A 15,815-nucleotide genomic window follows, 5' to 3' on the forward strand; every position below is an offset into this window, starting at 1 on the left:
TTCCAGGCAAAGGCAGAAGCAGCAAAAGCACCCCTGTTTCTCCTAAAAGAGAGCAGGTGACTTCATTGAGAGGGACGACATATTCCCCAGCTTAGCTCCAGGAGAGGTCCACCTCCTGAGTCCTGACCTCCTGGAGGTCAATGGTGACTGGAGCACTTGCTCACCAAAGCAGCAAGATGTCACACGGCCACGTCTGCTGACCGTGTGCTGCCCAGGGGTCGGGTTGACACTCCACAGAGGACATCTTCACTCTGAGTGCATTGGTGGGGAAGGGACCATCGGAATGGAGTTTAGGGTTTTTCTGGTGGCCTCACTTGGTGGTGAAAAAGCTGGAGGATTCTGAAGCAAAAATACACAGCCTTGCTCTAATCACAAGTCTTCTTGGAAATCTGGTGACTTCTGTCATTGAAGGGCCCACGTGGGGCCCATGCACTCACCCACACCTCACAACACAATATGACCCTGGTTTTCTCAGTTCTTTGAAGCCCCCATTGAGCTTCATTGTCTCTTTACATTAATTCTTCACCTTAATCCTGCCGCTCCAGTCAGGTTGTAAACCTTTCCAGGGATGGGACAAAGCCCTGTGTTTCACACATGGTAGGGCTGGGCTGCTAAAGCCATCACATGGAGCCGACTTCCGGCCTGATGCCAGAAACACAGAGCTGTGTGTGCTGTGTGCTCACGCTGGGGCCTTTCTGACACCAGTCTGCTCTGCACTGCGTTTACTGGGCAGGGGACGGGGCAGGGCAGGCGCAAGTGCGTGAGGCCAGGCCCACTAAGGGACAGCCTCTCCCCTGCCCCCCTCACACACAGACATGTCTCCTGGGTCCTCCCTTGGGGGTCTTCCCCTGGTGACCATCGCTCTGACCATTATGCAACATAAAAACTTTGTATGAGCTCAAGATGAAACTTGAACAGAGAAAGAAGAAAGGACACAGATCAGAAAAAGCGAGGTGGAAAGAGTCAGAGAGCCAGAGAGATACAAGGAGACATGGGGACACACACAGTGGGACACACACATAGGCTCTGCCGGAGAAGCCCAGACCACTGACAGGCGGGCTGAGAAGGAAAGGGGAGAAAGAACAACTGGCATCCAGAGAAGCGTGGCCTGGCCTCAGCGACAGCGCCAGGCCCCAGTCCTCACCAAGCTGCTCAGCATCTTTCATCAACCTTACCGACCGAATGCATCATCCTGAACGCCCTGCTCTTTCTGCCCCTCCCTGGCAGGGATCCTAGGCTCAGCTCAGCACCCACTCTCACTCCCAACAGGGTCAGGGCCCTTAGACACCTCCCTCCACACTCCATCCTGGGTCCGCCCCAAGGTGGGAGGCTGCCCCTAGTCCCTGGCCCCAAACAGGCTCCCAGGCCTCAGGTCCAAGGTCAGAGACTGAGTGAGTGCCCTCCATGGGGCTGCTGCCCTGACAGCTGCAGTGGGCCACGCTGTGCACTCCACCAGCCACATCCCATCGCCGTAATTCCTGCTAGCCAGCCAGCCAGCCACTCGGCGGCAGCCTTTCCCCTCCTCGGGGAGGGAAATCCTCCATGCCGCCCTCCTCCCGAGCTCCGCCCTGTGCTCTCAGAGCCCCTGGATGAGGATCTGTCAGAAGCACACTTGTGCCCAGCTGCCCACACCCCTGCCTCCTGCCAGGGTCATCAGCCGGGGGAGTCCCTCCTGGGCCGTAGACCCCTACGAGTCCCCAGAGCTGATTTCCCCTGGCGCCGCGAAGTAGCTGGAGGATGGATGGCCCTAGCAGGGCTGGTCTGCAAGCACAGCCAGAAGCCTCCTGACTGCTCCTGCGTGCAGGTCTGTGAGAGACCCATGAGGAAGCCATGCCGCACTTTCTTTGCTGAAATTCTCTGGGTTCTCTCGTGCAAACATGATTTGGGAGCTTAGCATCCAGAAGACAGTCTCTCAAACTCAGGGGACAGTCCAAGGGGGCAGCAGGGGCTGGCAGTACCAAGGCTGGTGTCCTGGGGGGCAGGCAGGGACCCTCTGACTGGTAGATTCACAGGGCTGTGGTAGGCACAGTGCTGCCCAAATCTGGCTTGACCACCGGCACTCCTGGCTAGGACCGTCCACACTGAACCAGGGACAGAGGGCAGAAGCCACGGTCTTAGGGCATGGCCTTTGCTGCTGCCTAGAGCAGAGAGCAGGGGGATTGCCTCTAGATGGGCCCACTGAGGTTCCAGGGCCTCTACCCACATTGTCCCCATGTGTGCCACATCGGACCCAGGAGCTCTCAGCAAACCACACACCTGAGGCTACCCCTGCCCAGAGGATGGTGCCTTTTGCTAAGAGGCACAAGGCCACTATTCCGGCTCTGAGTCTAGAGTCGCCCTTCCATCTCAGGCCCCATTTGGACATGCTGCTGACAGAGACCTGACACTCCACCCCTCCCTGCAAAACAGCCAGTGTCCCACCCCCCTCTCTACAGCCCCTCCCACCTCAGTCCTGCAGAGCACAGCCTGCTCTCTGCAAGTGGTTTCACAACAGGAAGGAATCTCCTGCAAGCTGAACAGTCCTGAGGCCTGGAGGCTCCCTCCGTCCCCCTCCCCCCGAGTACTGGGGGGGCAGCCTTCAGAGGAAGACAGCAGCAGGGCTGCTCCAGAGAGCGAGCGGAAGGCGCAGGGTGGCCTGCCCAATCTCAGTTGGAATCTGACCCGCTGAGAGCCCATCCCTGCCATTCAGACCTCCCGTGCTGTCCACACCTGTTGGGTCCACCCTCCATGGGAGCTGGCCCTCTTCGACACCCTTATTTGGGCAGAATCAGGCTGTGTGTTTCCAGTTGTGGGGCAGTGGGCGTGCATGCACGCAGATGTCCTTCTATAAGTATCCGACCTAAAAATAGGGAGAGGCTGCCCTAAGTGTTTGTCCATTGATGCCTGGCCATTTTCATCTTGAAACTTAAATATTGCAGAATGGCTCCTAAGTTTAGATCGTATAAATTCCAATGTCCTCAACTCGAGGAAGGGGTTTCAGATGTCTAGAAAAGACATCCGTCCTCCCCTAACAGAATCCACACATAGGAATGAAGTACCTGCCACTGTGCTCCACGTGGCCCTGGTGACCAGGGGGATCCAAGAGCAACCCGAGACCCCGGTCCCCCATGAAGGAGCTTTTGCAGAGTGATGGGGAGACAAGATTTACACTGAAGAAAGGATCAGAGTGTCGTGGGTGATGTCCGGCATCTTCCTGCAAACCTCAGCCTCCAGGAAAGTCTGAACGGGGGTGTGTGGGCTGGCCTTGCCACACTTGCCTGCCCACCTTTCCTGGCCCCTTGGCCGCAGGCAGCACCTTGGCTTTCCTGTGGGGAACCACTTCCTTGTGATTCCCTCGAGGCCAGTTCCAGGACGGACCTGTGAACCATCCCTGATGAATCAGGTGTTACTACTTCCTGTCAGCAGGGACTGGTCAAGGGGTGATCCAACTCAGTCCAGCAAGACTCAACTCTGGGACTTTGGGGAAAATATTAAGAAAGAGGAGTGCCTTCTGGAATCGGTAACTGAGGGGTGGAGGGAGGCCCATGGGGTGGAGGGAACCTGCTGAGACTGAAGCCTGCACAGAAAAGGGTCAGGCTGAGACCACGTTCAAGATGGCTTTTGAGCCCCTGGATCCAGCCGTGCCTGAAGCACCTCTTCTTGAATTCTCAGCCCCCTCAATAAGGAAACACCTTCTCTATCTTATAGTCTTATCTGAGCTACGTAAATATCACCTGCAATCAGAAGCATCCTAATGACTTAGGTGGCAGGTCCTTCACAGAGCAGAGGGTGCTGGCTGTGAACGAGGAGCTCACAGCACAGCCTCAAATAAACCCAACTGGGATCTGCAAGTTAAGCAAGCCTGTGCGCCTCTGGGCCTTTGCACATGCTGCTTTTTGATGCAATACCTTTTTTGTCCCTATGGAAAGCTCTTATCCTCCAAGACTTAGCACAAAGCCACTTCCTCTGGAGGTCCCCTCCTCTCTGTCAGCACAGGATCCCCCCGCAACCTTGTCACACCCCTGCCCTTGCCCCCGAAGGGTGTTCTGTGGCACGAAGGACACACTTCAGATAGCCCAAGTGAGCCGTTTCTCCCCAGGACCAGGATGACATGTGAGACTCCTTGGAACTTAGTTTCTCCTCCTGGGAGATGCAAGCAGAAGGTAAAAGGGGAGAATCTTGAACTGATGGGAAAGTTACCCCCAAATTACTGTTAAACCAGAAGTGGTTTGCAGTGATAAAATCAATTTTGTAGTGATAACAGGGCTCAGGAGGAAGTAAAGTTCAGCCACAGAGACACAAATCTAGTGACAGCATTGCTCCTAAGACTCTGAGACCAGGGACACTCGTGGAACACGTGTGCAACACAGATGGGGCATGTGGCTGCCATCAGTGTGGATGCACCTGAGGCCCCGGGTCCAAGTACCACACAGCCAGATCCCGCTGGGAGGGAGGATTAGAAAGGGATTGGAAGTGAAGAGCGAAAGGGGCTGGCCCAGTTACGCTCCACACCATGGTCCGAGCCTGGGCCTCACTCTTCTCACCTGAAAATGGGGACTTCAGCCCCTGACACATAGAAGGGACTCACCCAGACAGCTCTTTCTTTTGCCTGTTTGTCCCGAAGCCTCCTTGTAATGGAAGCTGATCTTGGGTTCCCAGTGGAACCCAGGGCACGCTTCTCTAATTGGGCTAGTTTGGGGGCTGTGGGTGCTGGCCACCCCTTTCCTCTTCAGAGCTCACGATGGGTCTGCTTCTCAGGAAAACAAGGTCGGTGGACCTGGCCCTTTTGCCCCACCCTGGGGCTGTTGGTGCTGGAAATTAGGCCCAGGTACAGAATGGAGGCCCCAGTCCTATCCTGAGCAGGATGCCAGACTCTGAGTTGGCCTGGGTTATGCAGCAGCCCTGCTCCCCGCAGCTGCTGGGCTTGCGCTGGGGTCTAGAGCCTTCCTCTGACATGGCTGTGACTTGCAGGAACATCAGGCTCCCTGCTCACAAGCCTCGAAACCACCTTGAAATTGCGTTTCCTCAATACCCTCTTCCAGTCTCAGTAAAGAAGCTGCAACGGCCAAGCTTCAGGTCAGCAGGACGTTGCCACTCCCCTCCCACAGCTGTCGACGCTCCTCTCTTCCTGTGAAAGCACCTAGACTTGGGGCAGAACCCAAACCTGCAGAGCCGCACGGGTCTGAGAGATGGAAAGCAGAAGGAAATCAGAAGATCCAGGAGAACAAAGCAAAGACGGTTCCACGATGGGCCTGGGAGCTTGGGAATAGCGCCTCGGTTTCCATGGCTCCCCATCCAGGCAAGCGAGCACACCGAGCCCCAGCCAGCACACTCGCTCCCAACCCTAGCTCAGGATGGCCCAGGCCCTGGCCTGCAGTGGGCCCTGGCTCCTGGAAGATGGGCAGTGGGTCAGGAATTCTGGGCAGGGGGTCCCTGCTAACACACGGAAGCACACAGCTGTTAGCGTCCAGGGGGAACAAAGGGGCACCTAACCCAGCCTGGGGGCGTCAAGAAGGTCCCCTGGAGTGAGCACTATTTAAGTTAAAAACAAAAGGACAAGTAGGAGCTAGTGAAGATGGTGGGGGAGAGGGGAATGGAGGCAGGTAGGGAAGGTGCCCCAGCAGAGAAAGAGGTGTCAGCGAAGGCCAGGAGGCCCAAGGGGGTGCAGGGGCTTGGGAATAAAGAAGCTGGTTCAGTGGGTCAGAGCAGCGAGGGGGCACAGGTAAACTGAGGCTCTCCAGGCTTTCCAGAGGAGGGGGACGGGACAGGCAGCCAGGACACGGCCGCCCTGGGCAGGAGCTGGAAGCAGGAGGCCACAGAGGGCCACCGGAAAGATGGAGGAGCCCACTCAAGGCAACAAAATACAAGGGAAAATGACTCCAGCTTCTAGAAATAACCTCATAATTAAGAGGAAAACAATAATGGTGGGTGACCAGACGGTATCGAAACTTATGCCCACTTTGTTTTTCCTGAGCAATCTTTGCTAATTAATTCTTAAAGATTCACACACTGGGATTAAAACACTCAGCTACAGAAGCCAAACTGAGCAATACCCTTCCAGGCTAATGGAGGGGCTGGAGGCAGGGAGCCAGCTCCAGCCCAAGGTAGAACCAAGGGTGCTCTAGACCTAGGGAGTGCTCCCAAAGGGAGCACTCAGGAGCCCTACAGAGCCCCAGGTCCATGCTGGCCAGGAGGGGTGACATGTAAATGCTATCACACCTGGCAGACGAGCTGCTGAAACCTCGAGGGAGCCAGAGGGGCTTGGGGCTGCCCTGGTGGGGTGGGCGGTGATGTCCAGGGAGGCTGGGGTCAGAGGTCCCACAGCTGGAACACCCAGCCAACTCTACACTCACCAGTGGAGGGGTTCGCTCCATCTTTGAATGTCTCTGGGGAGGGCATGAAACTTACCTCTGCCCCCACAGTGGGTGGGAAGGAACGATACTTGGAACCCCTCATGGCTCCCAGCTCGCTGGCCTCTCAGCAACGGGGGTGCCCATGGGAAGCCTGCCCGGCCACACACGGAGCGTGGCTGCGAGGATCCCCTCACAGGTTGGGGGGAGCACAGACTGAAGTGAGGGCAGGACCCGTCTTCCACGAGCACTCAGCCACCGGTTGACACGGGGTCTTCAGCTTTCCAGGGGACCAGGGACAGGCAGGGACAGAGCATACCAGGAGGCTGCCCTGGAGGGGCGCTCAGGTCAGAGAGGAGATGGTCCCAGCTCTCTGCTCTTGCCTCTAGAAGGCTGTGGTGTTTCATCTAGGGGACAGCCCACCCAGTCAACATAGGCGCTTCAGACCGGAGAAGGCCTGTCTTCAGGAGCTAGTCTCAGGGCTCACCTTTGCAGAGAGAGCAGGGGAGGCTGGAAACAGTGCAGAATAACTAATTAATGATGGTAAAGCATCGTGGAAGAGGGAAGTGTTTCATAATCGCTAAGTGGTGGGTTATTATTATTCATGCATATTCGTACTGTGCTCTTCAGCCTCTGGGAAGCTTCGCTCAGGAGTCCTCTGGGACTTGGCGGAGGGGGTACGTGTCCAGGGGGTGGGGCTGTGGGATGACAGGTGGCCTGGCCCTCGGGGAAGGGGCCATGATGCTGCAGAGGAAAGCCACACCCAGCCAATGAGAGCCGGGGGAGCTTGGCAACACCGAGCCATCTGCTGCCATCATCGGGCCCTACTGTGTGCCAAGGTCTGTGTTGGGCATCTCCACCATAATTATCTTTTTAAAGGCCACTTCCAACATTTGCAGAACCCAGGGCATGCCACAAATCTAAATATTTAAAGGTTAGAGATCAAGCTACACACAGGGCCCAACACACTTCCCCCTGCCACCTCCTGGCAGGCCCTGCAGTCCACTCCCCAGGGGTCACCTCCTGGAGAGGGAAACTCAGCCCTGCCTATGGCCCCAAGAGCTGTCAAGGTCTTCTGAACAGAGCAGACAGAAGTCGGGCTTGGCCTGGGCTTCCTGGAAAGACCAGACCCTCCAGGATTTGGGATGGAGCCTGGCTCAGTCTGACACCCCAAGGGGCCTCCCACTAACCAACGCTTTGCTTTCCCCACTGAACTCCTGGGCAGTGTTAAGACATCTTCCCAAACTAGAGCACCAAGTGGACGGAGGAAGCGCAGCTATCTGGGAGCTGGGTCTGCGTAGGAATGCCCTTGGTCATTGAACTAAAAGCAGCCCCTGGCTTGCTCTCTAGTTTCCAGCCCCCTGCCAAGCTGTGCTTCCTGTCCCCTCACTCTCAGCTGCCCAGGACACATACGAGTCCCTCTCCCTCATATCCGTGTGCTGACCCAATTCCAGAACTTTCAAAGACTTTCTGACAAGACTAAAAAAAAAAATTCTTGCATTTGGATATGTGTATGTGATATGGGGTCCCTCTAAAGCCAGGTAGGGGCAGGGGCCTCTCTTGGGGACCACAGTTCTCCTTTCACAGGGAAGCCTCAGCAGGTGACGTGTCCTGTTGGGTCACACACCTGAATAGGAGTGTTCTGGGGTTTGAACCTGGGCTGGCCAGGCTCCTCAGAAGAGTCTCAGGCCAGCACATGGGGTCACAGTGGCTCCAGGTTGACTAAAGCTTCTTAACAATGTGTCTTGTGGCTCAGTGACTAGGGCTCATCTACAGCTCTGTAGGAAGGGGCTCTGTTCTTCATACTGCAAGGTTGACTCATGGACCCTCTCTGAGCTTCTGCAGAGCTTTCCCTGGGTTAGCTTAGCTGTCCCGGGCTGTTGTCTCACAGTCGCAGGCCTGCCCGTCCAACACTGTCTTCTGTGGCACAAGCTGTGACAGACATGGCACCTTGGCCACTCCCCAACCTCAGGCCACACGCTGCTTCCAGTGGGGAAGCTGGCGTGAGTCTGTAACGCGGCCTCAGAAGCCAGCGTGGACCCTGCTGGTGAGGCCCTAGACACATCCAACCTGGCTTCTCTCTCCTAGGAAGTCTCCCTACCGCCAGCCTGCCTGCTACACCGGCCAGGGGGCTCTCCCTCCAGGGCTGCTTAAAGCGCCCTCAGGGTAAGAGCAGCTTCCTCCTGGGGCTCACCCAGCCCTCCTCCGCTCACCTCCTGGCCTCACCTCACACTCCTCTCCAGCCCGCCCTGCCCTCCCCGCAGCCCTCCTGGGCCAGCCAGACCCTTCCCTGCTCACAGTTCCTGCAGACTGGCTCCTAGAATCTGAGCCTCTACTTCATGCACTAATCAACTCAAACAAGTGCAGTTACTGGGCCTGAGCTGAGCGGTGGCCTGCAAGACTGGATCCCTGCCCTGACCGAGGGGACAGTGCAGGATGGAATGAGACCCAGACAGACACACATGGAAACAGGAATGCTGTTAGAACTGGGAGAGAGCATCTCTGGGGTCCTGGGGTGGGGAGGGCACACACCCCACACAACAGAGACAATACCTGAGGAGGCCTGGAGACTGGACAGGAAGTTGATGGATATTCGTGGGGTTGGGGAGCAGAAGCCCTGGGATGGGCCACATGACAGGGCTAGGGATGCCCTTTGGCAACATAAATGCCTGTCTGGCCTTGCAGCAGTGGGAAGCTGCTAAAGGATATCAGCCAGGCAGAGGCATAAGCAATTTGCTCTCAGCAAAACTCCTCTTCCAGGAAGCCCTCCTGGATACCCTAGTTTGGATCAAGGGCTCCTCCTTTCTTCCCTCCATGTTCCTTCATCTCAGCACTTAACCCACCACATTACAACTGTCCTCTCCATAGACTGTCAACGCCTTCAGGTTGGGGCCTGACTCACTTATTTTGTGTCCCAGCAGAGTCTGGTGAAAAACATTGTTTCCTTAACATAAGAGAAAGCCCTGATGTCCATGTGGTATAGCCCATGGGCCCAGCTCCAGCCCTTCACCTCGATCCCTGGACATCAACTCTTTGATGATGTGGCCCAAGGGTTTGCACAGGCCTCTGGGGTGGGTGCAGCCAGGTTCCAGGCAGAAATTCCCCAGCTGCTCATCTGTTTCATTTAGACAAGAGGGAGAGCGTGAGCCCAGTTCATCTTACTGAGAACCATTAACCGGTTATTTAATGGAATCAAATTTAATAAAAGGAGCAGTTCAAGCAATTCTGGTGGATAAATGAGGATCTGGGTGTGACAGAGATGTTTATGTGACTTTAAAGAGGAAGCACGAGGGGTTTAATTTAGGAGTGAGTGACCCAGCAATACCACTACTGGGCATATACCCTGAGAAAACCATAATTCAAAAAGAGACATGCACCACAATGTTCACTGCAGCACTATTTACAATAGCCAGGACATGGAAGAAACATAAGTGTCCATAGACAGATGAATGGATAAAGATGTGGCACATATATACAATGGAATATTACTCAGCCATAAAAAGAAACGAAATTGAGTTATTTGTAGTGAGGTGGATGGACCTAGAGTCTGTCATACAGAGTGAAGTAAGTCAGAAAGAGAAAAACAAATATAATATGCTAATACATATATATGGAATCTAAAAATAAAAATGGTTCTGATGAACCTAGGGGCAGGACAGGAATAAAGATGCAGATGGAGAGAATGGAGTTGAGGACATGGGGAGGGGGACAGGTAAGCTGGGACGAAGTGAGAGAGTGTCACTGACATATATCTGTTACCAAATGTAAAATAAAAAGCTAGTGGGAAGCAGCTGCTTAGCACAGGGAGATCACCTCTGTGCTTTGTGACCACCTAGAGGGGTGGGATAGGGAGGGTGGGAGGGAGATGCAAGAGGGAGGGAATATGGGGATATATGTATACATGTAGCTGATTCACTTTGTTGTACAGCAGAAACTAGCACACCATTGTAAAGCAATTATACTCCAATAAAGATGTTAAAAAATAAAAGAAGAAGTCTGCTGATTAGTGTGTCAGCCAGGTCATCTCCGGCTCTGAGCTGCTTGGCTGTAGCTCCCACCCAGTGTGCAAGGACCAGGGGAATTTCCCCACAGACAGACACTCTGCTGAGGTCGCACCTCCTCCCTTCACCTCACAGGGCATTTCTCCCCTTCAGGAGGCTCTAGGATCAGGGATGTATGTCTGAGAGATGTTAGGTAGCCCAGAGCCCCTCTCCAAAAAGCATTCCTCCAAGTCACCCATTCCCCCAGGTTCTTAAAAACTCATTTCAGACTTCCGTTCTGGAAAGATGGGATAGGCTTACTTTTCTCTATTGCTCACTAAGTATAGCAAAACACGCTAGATATTATATTAAAAACTCACAAAAGATGATCCTGAAAGGTAGAGAGAGGAAGGCAAACTGGCTGAGGGCCTTGGGGTTCCCCCTGGAAGCAGCATGTGGCCTGAGGTCAGGTGTGGCTGAGTTATTGGTGTCTGTCACAACTCATTAAAATATGTGTCAATAAAACAGGTTTTCATTCTCCTCTAAGATTTCTAAATTGTTTAACAGCTAAAGCTAAAAAACTATAACATGCCTGATACAGTTCTCCATATATGTAGAAGAAATATTTAAGAGAGTAAAGGGACACAGAGGCACAATTTCTACATTTCATGTGAACTGTTAAATGTTAACACCAGTAAATTGTGATACATTATGTTTATAATGTAATACCTAGAGCAACCACTCAAAATGCTATGAAAAGCAATATACTCAGAAACAGTACAGACAAATCAAAATGGAATTCTAAAAAAAGTTCCAGTAGCACACTGGAAGGTAGGAAAAAGAGAAATGAAAAACAGAGAACGATCAGAAATAAAAATATGAAATGTCAGACTGAAAGCTCTAAGATATCAATAACAACGTTAACTGTAAATTGCCTAAATTTGCCAATTAAAAAACAGATTTTCAAAGTCAGTTTTAAAAATGACTGAGCTATATGCTGTCTACAAGACACTTACTCCAAATATTATATAGGTAGGTTGAAAGTAAAGGATAGAAAAAGAAATGCCATGCAAACATTAATAAAAAGAAGGAAGAAGAGGTTACTTTAATATCAGATAAATTTCAGAGCAAAGAAAATTATCAGGGCCAGAGATATTACATTATATAATGATAAAAAGTCAATCTACCAAATAGACACAGTAATTCTAAATGCCTATACGTCAAACAACAGCTGCAAAATAATAATTTTAAAAAAAAGATAAAACTGAAAGGAAAAATAGACACGCACAATTATAGTTGAAGGCTTCAACAACCCGCTCTCAACAATTGATAGAACAACTATACAGAAAATCAGTAATAATATTTAAAAATTCAATCATACTGTAAAGAACAGGACTCAACACCAGCAGAATATGCATTTTCTCAAGCACTCATATACAATGCACCAAGATGGACTATGGTCTGGGTCAAACCTCAACAAATTTAGAAGAATTTAAATCTTACAAAGTGTGTTTTCTGATCACAATGGACTCAACTAAAAATCAATAATAGAAAGATAACAGGAAACTTTCCAAACACTTGGAAACTAACAATACTTCTAAATAACTCATGGGTCCAAAAGGAAGTTCCAAGGGAGATAAAAATTTTATTAACGAAATGAAAATGAAAACATGCCTGTCAGACTTTGAAGGACACAGGTAAAGCAATAAAGGGCAATTTATAGCATTAAAATGCTTACATTAGAACAGGGAAGAAGTCTTAAGTCAATAATTTAATATCCCACTTGAAGAAACCAGAAGAAGAGAACCAAAATAAAGCTAGAGCAAGAAGAAGGAAGTAAATAATAAAGATAGGAGCAGAAATCAATGAGATTGAAACAAAAATAATAGAGAAAATCAGTGAAACAAAATTCTGGTTCTTTGAAAAGATCAATCAAGTTGACAAACCTCTAGAAAGACTGACAGAGGAAAAAAAGAGAAAATACATCAATTACCAATAGCAGAAATGAAACAGGGTATCATACAGATCCTGCAGACCTCAGAAGGTTAATAAGAACATGAACAATTCTACACATAAAATCCTGATGACTTAGATAAAATGGACCAATTCCTCAAAAAGTACAAATATCACAACTCACCGAATATGAAATAGATACTTTGAATAGCCCTATAACTATTAAGGAAATTAAATTCATAATCTACAAATTCCCCCCCCCAAAATCTGCAAGTCCAGTTTTCATGGGAGAATTCTAGCAAATGTTTAAAGAAAATATTCACACCAATTCTACACAATTCCATCCAGAAAATAGGAAACACTTCCTAATGAATTTTTTGAAGCCAGCATTACTGCGACATTAAAACCAGACAAAATTAATGTGAAGAAGAAAACTATAGACCAGTATCCCTCATGAATATAGATTCAGAATATTATCAAGTAGAATTCAGCAAGATTCAGCAAGAATTATACACCATGACCAAATGGAGTTCATTTAGGGATGCAAGACTGGTTTGATATTCAAAAGTCCATCAATGTAATCCAACATATTAACAAGCTAATGAAGGAAAAATCAGCTGACCATATCAAGTGATGCAAGAAAAGCATCTGACAAAATTCTACACACATTCATGACAAAAACTCTCAGAGAGAAATTTCTTCAACTTGATAAAGAATATCTACAAAAAACCCCTACAGCTAACATTATACTTAATGGTAAAAAATGAGATATTTTCCCACTAAGACAGAGAATATGCCTGTTTAATATAGTACTGGAAGTTCCTGCCAATCCAATAAAGCAAGAAAAAGAAATAAAAGGCATACTTTTCAGGAAGGAAGAAATAAAACTGTCCCTGCAGATGATATTATGGTCTATGTAGGAAAATCTAAAAATTAAATCCTAGAACTAATAAGTGAGTTCAGGATAAAAGGAGCAAGATAAAAGATTAACATACACAAATCAATTATACTTCTATATACTAACAATTACACATAGAAAAACTTAAATACAATACAATTTATAATCACTCAAAAAATACTTAGGTGCAAGTCTAATAATACATATACAGGTCTCATATATTAAAAACTCCACAATGCTGAGAAATTAAAAAGCATCTAATAAACAGAAATACATACTGACTTCATGGAAAACTCAACATAATAACAGATCAAATACCCTCAAACTGATCTATAGATTTAATGTAATTCCTATCAAAATGCCAGCAAGATTTTTGGTTGATATAGGTAAGATTGTTCTAAAATTTACATGGAAAGGTAAAGGAACTAGACTTGCTAAATTTTTTTTTTTTTAAAAGGAAGAATAAAGTAGGAAGGATCACTCTACCATCGTGGAACCTATATACCTACAGAAATCAATACTGTGTGGTATTGGCAAAGGGACAGACACATACATCAATGGAGAAGAAAAGATTACCCAGAAATTGTTCACACAAGTATGACCAACAGGTCTTTGATGAGTGAGCAAAGTCAGTTCAATAGAGGGAGAATCTTTGTATCAACCAATGGTGCTGGAGTAATTGGATATCCATAGGAGAATGAAAGCAACAAAGAGAGAGAGAAAAAAAGAGGGAGGGAGGCAGGGAAGAAGGAAGGAAGGAAGGAAGGAAAGAAGGGAGGGAGGAAGGGAGGAAGGAAGGAAGGGAGGGAGGGAGGAAGGAAAGAAGGGAGGGAGGGAGGAAGGAAAGAGGGAAGGAAGGAAGGAAAGAAGGGAGGGAGGGAGGAAGGGAGGAAGGAAGAAAGGGAAGGAGGGAGGAAGGAAGGAAGGGAGGGAGGGAGGGAGGAGGGAAGGGAGGAAAAGAAAGAAAAAAGAAGAAAAAAATTACCTTGACTTAAATTCACAAATGAATTCAAAATGGATCATAGATTTAAATGCAAAATATAAAGCTATATAACTTTTAGAAGAAAATGTAGGCTAAAATCTTAGAGACTTAGGGCTTGGTGAAAACTCAGACACGTTATCAAAAGTATGATCCATAAAAGAAAAACAACTCAGTAAATTAAACTTAATTAACATTAAATACTTTGTTCTGTGAAAGACCCTGTGACAAGGATGAAGAGACAAGCTAGAGGCTGAGGGAAACTACTTGCAGATCACATATTTGACAAAGAACTCAAGTCCAAAATATATTAAGAACTCTTAAGATTCTGTAGTAATAAAAGAAAAAAAAAGCAATTGAATTAGAAAATGGGTAAAAGTCATGAAGAGAATTCTTACTCTATCAGGAAATTTCTCCTTGCCTTCTGGGGGCCTAGCCCCTTCCTTCACCCTCTGCTGACTTTCTGAGAAAGACGCTAGTGCATGTTTCTTTTGTTATATTTGTTGCAATTTGTTACACAAAGAGAAGTAATACAGCAGGAATTCTTTCTCACTGGAATCCACACACCACACAATTCTGAACCATTGTCTTGGCAGGAATCTGGAACAGGGGAAAAGCTGTCAGGAAAGATTTTTACAAAGATCTCAGGAAGTAAGAGCCAAGGAATAAAGTGATGACTTTAACTTGTAAGATAAAAACAAATTTAATTCTCTTTACCCCGGCCTCTGCCATCTTTTCGTTACAAATTAAGGGGGCGGGGGGAAGCCTCTGCTCTCTTCAATAACTCTGGCTCCTTCAGTGAAGAATGTTTTAGGCACTTTAACAAAATTAAAGTGATATTATGTTTTTTTATTATCATGATTATAATAATACATAGATTTCAGTGGTGCTTTCCAACGGAATTAAAAAGACAGATGGCTGACTTTTTGGTGGGAATTACAGTCTATAGGAATATTTTATACGGCAGCTTTTTAAAAAGGAAGGTGCAAACCTCTAATAAAATGCCTAGAAATTTCACCAGATATTTTCAATGGCTCTTCTTAGAGCAATATTTTAAGAAAAATTTTAAATATTGATTGGTCAGTAGTTAAGTGGCAAATAATTTATTTAGAATTGTGACAACTATAATCCAAAACCTAGTTTTAAGTCTTTCATCATCATGTCAGAAGTACATCAGCATTTCTCAGGAAGCTGTCCTATGCCCCCCAATGTGAAACCCTGAGGACACAAGATCAGTTACGGAGTTTTCGGGTGGGGAAGGGAGCCCTGGAATCCGATCATGAGGATATCAGGTAAACCCCCAAATGAGGAATGTTCCATGAAAAAAAGGGGATGGAAGTTTCTCAAACATCAGTGTCATAAACAATGAACAAAAGTTGTAGACATGTTCCATGGGCTTCCCTAGTGGTGCAGTGGTTGAGAGTCCGTGTGCTGATGCAGGGGACACGGGTTCGTGCCCCGGTCCGGGAAGATCCCACATGCCGCGGAGCGGCTGGGCCCGTGAGCCATGGCCGCTGAGCCTGTGCGTCCGGAGCCTGTGCTCCGCAACAGGATAGGCCACAACAGTGAGAGGCCCGCGTACCAAAAAAAAAAAAAAGTTGTAGAGATGTTCCAGATAAAAGAAAGTTAAATAGACATGGCTACCAAACGAAACATCTGATCCTCCCCACTGGCTC

This window comes from Lagenorhynchus albirostris, chromosome 16 (assembly GCF_949774975.1).
Source record: "Lagenorhynchus albirostris chromosome 16, mLagAlb1.1, whole genome shotgun sequence".
Lineage (NCBI taxonomy): Eukaryota > Metazoa > Chordata > Mammalia > Artiodactyla > Delphinidae > Lagenorhynchus > Lagenorhynchus albirostris.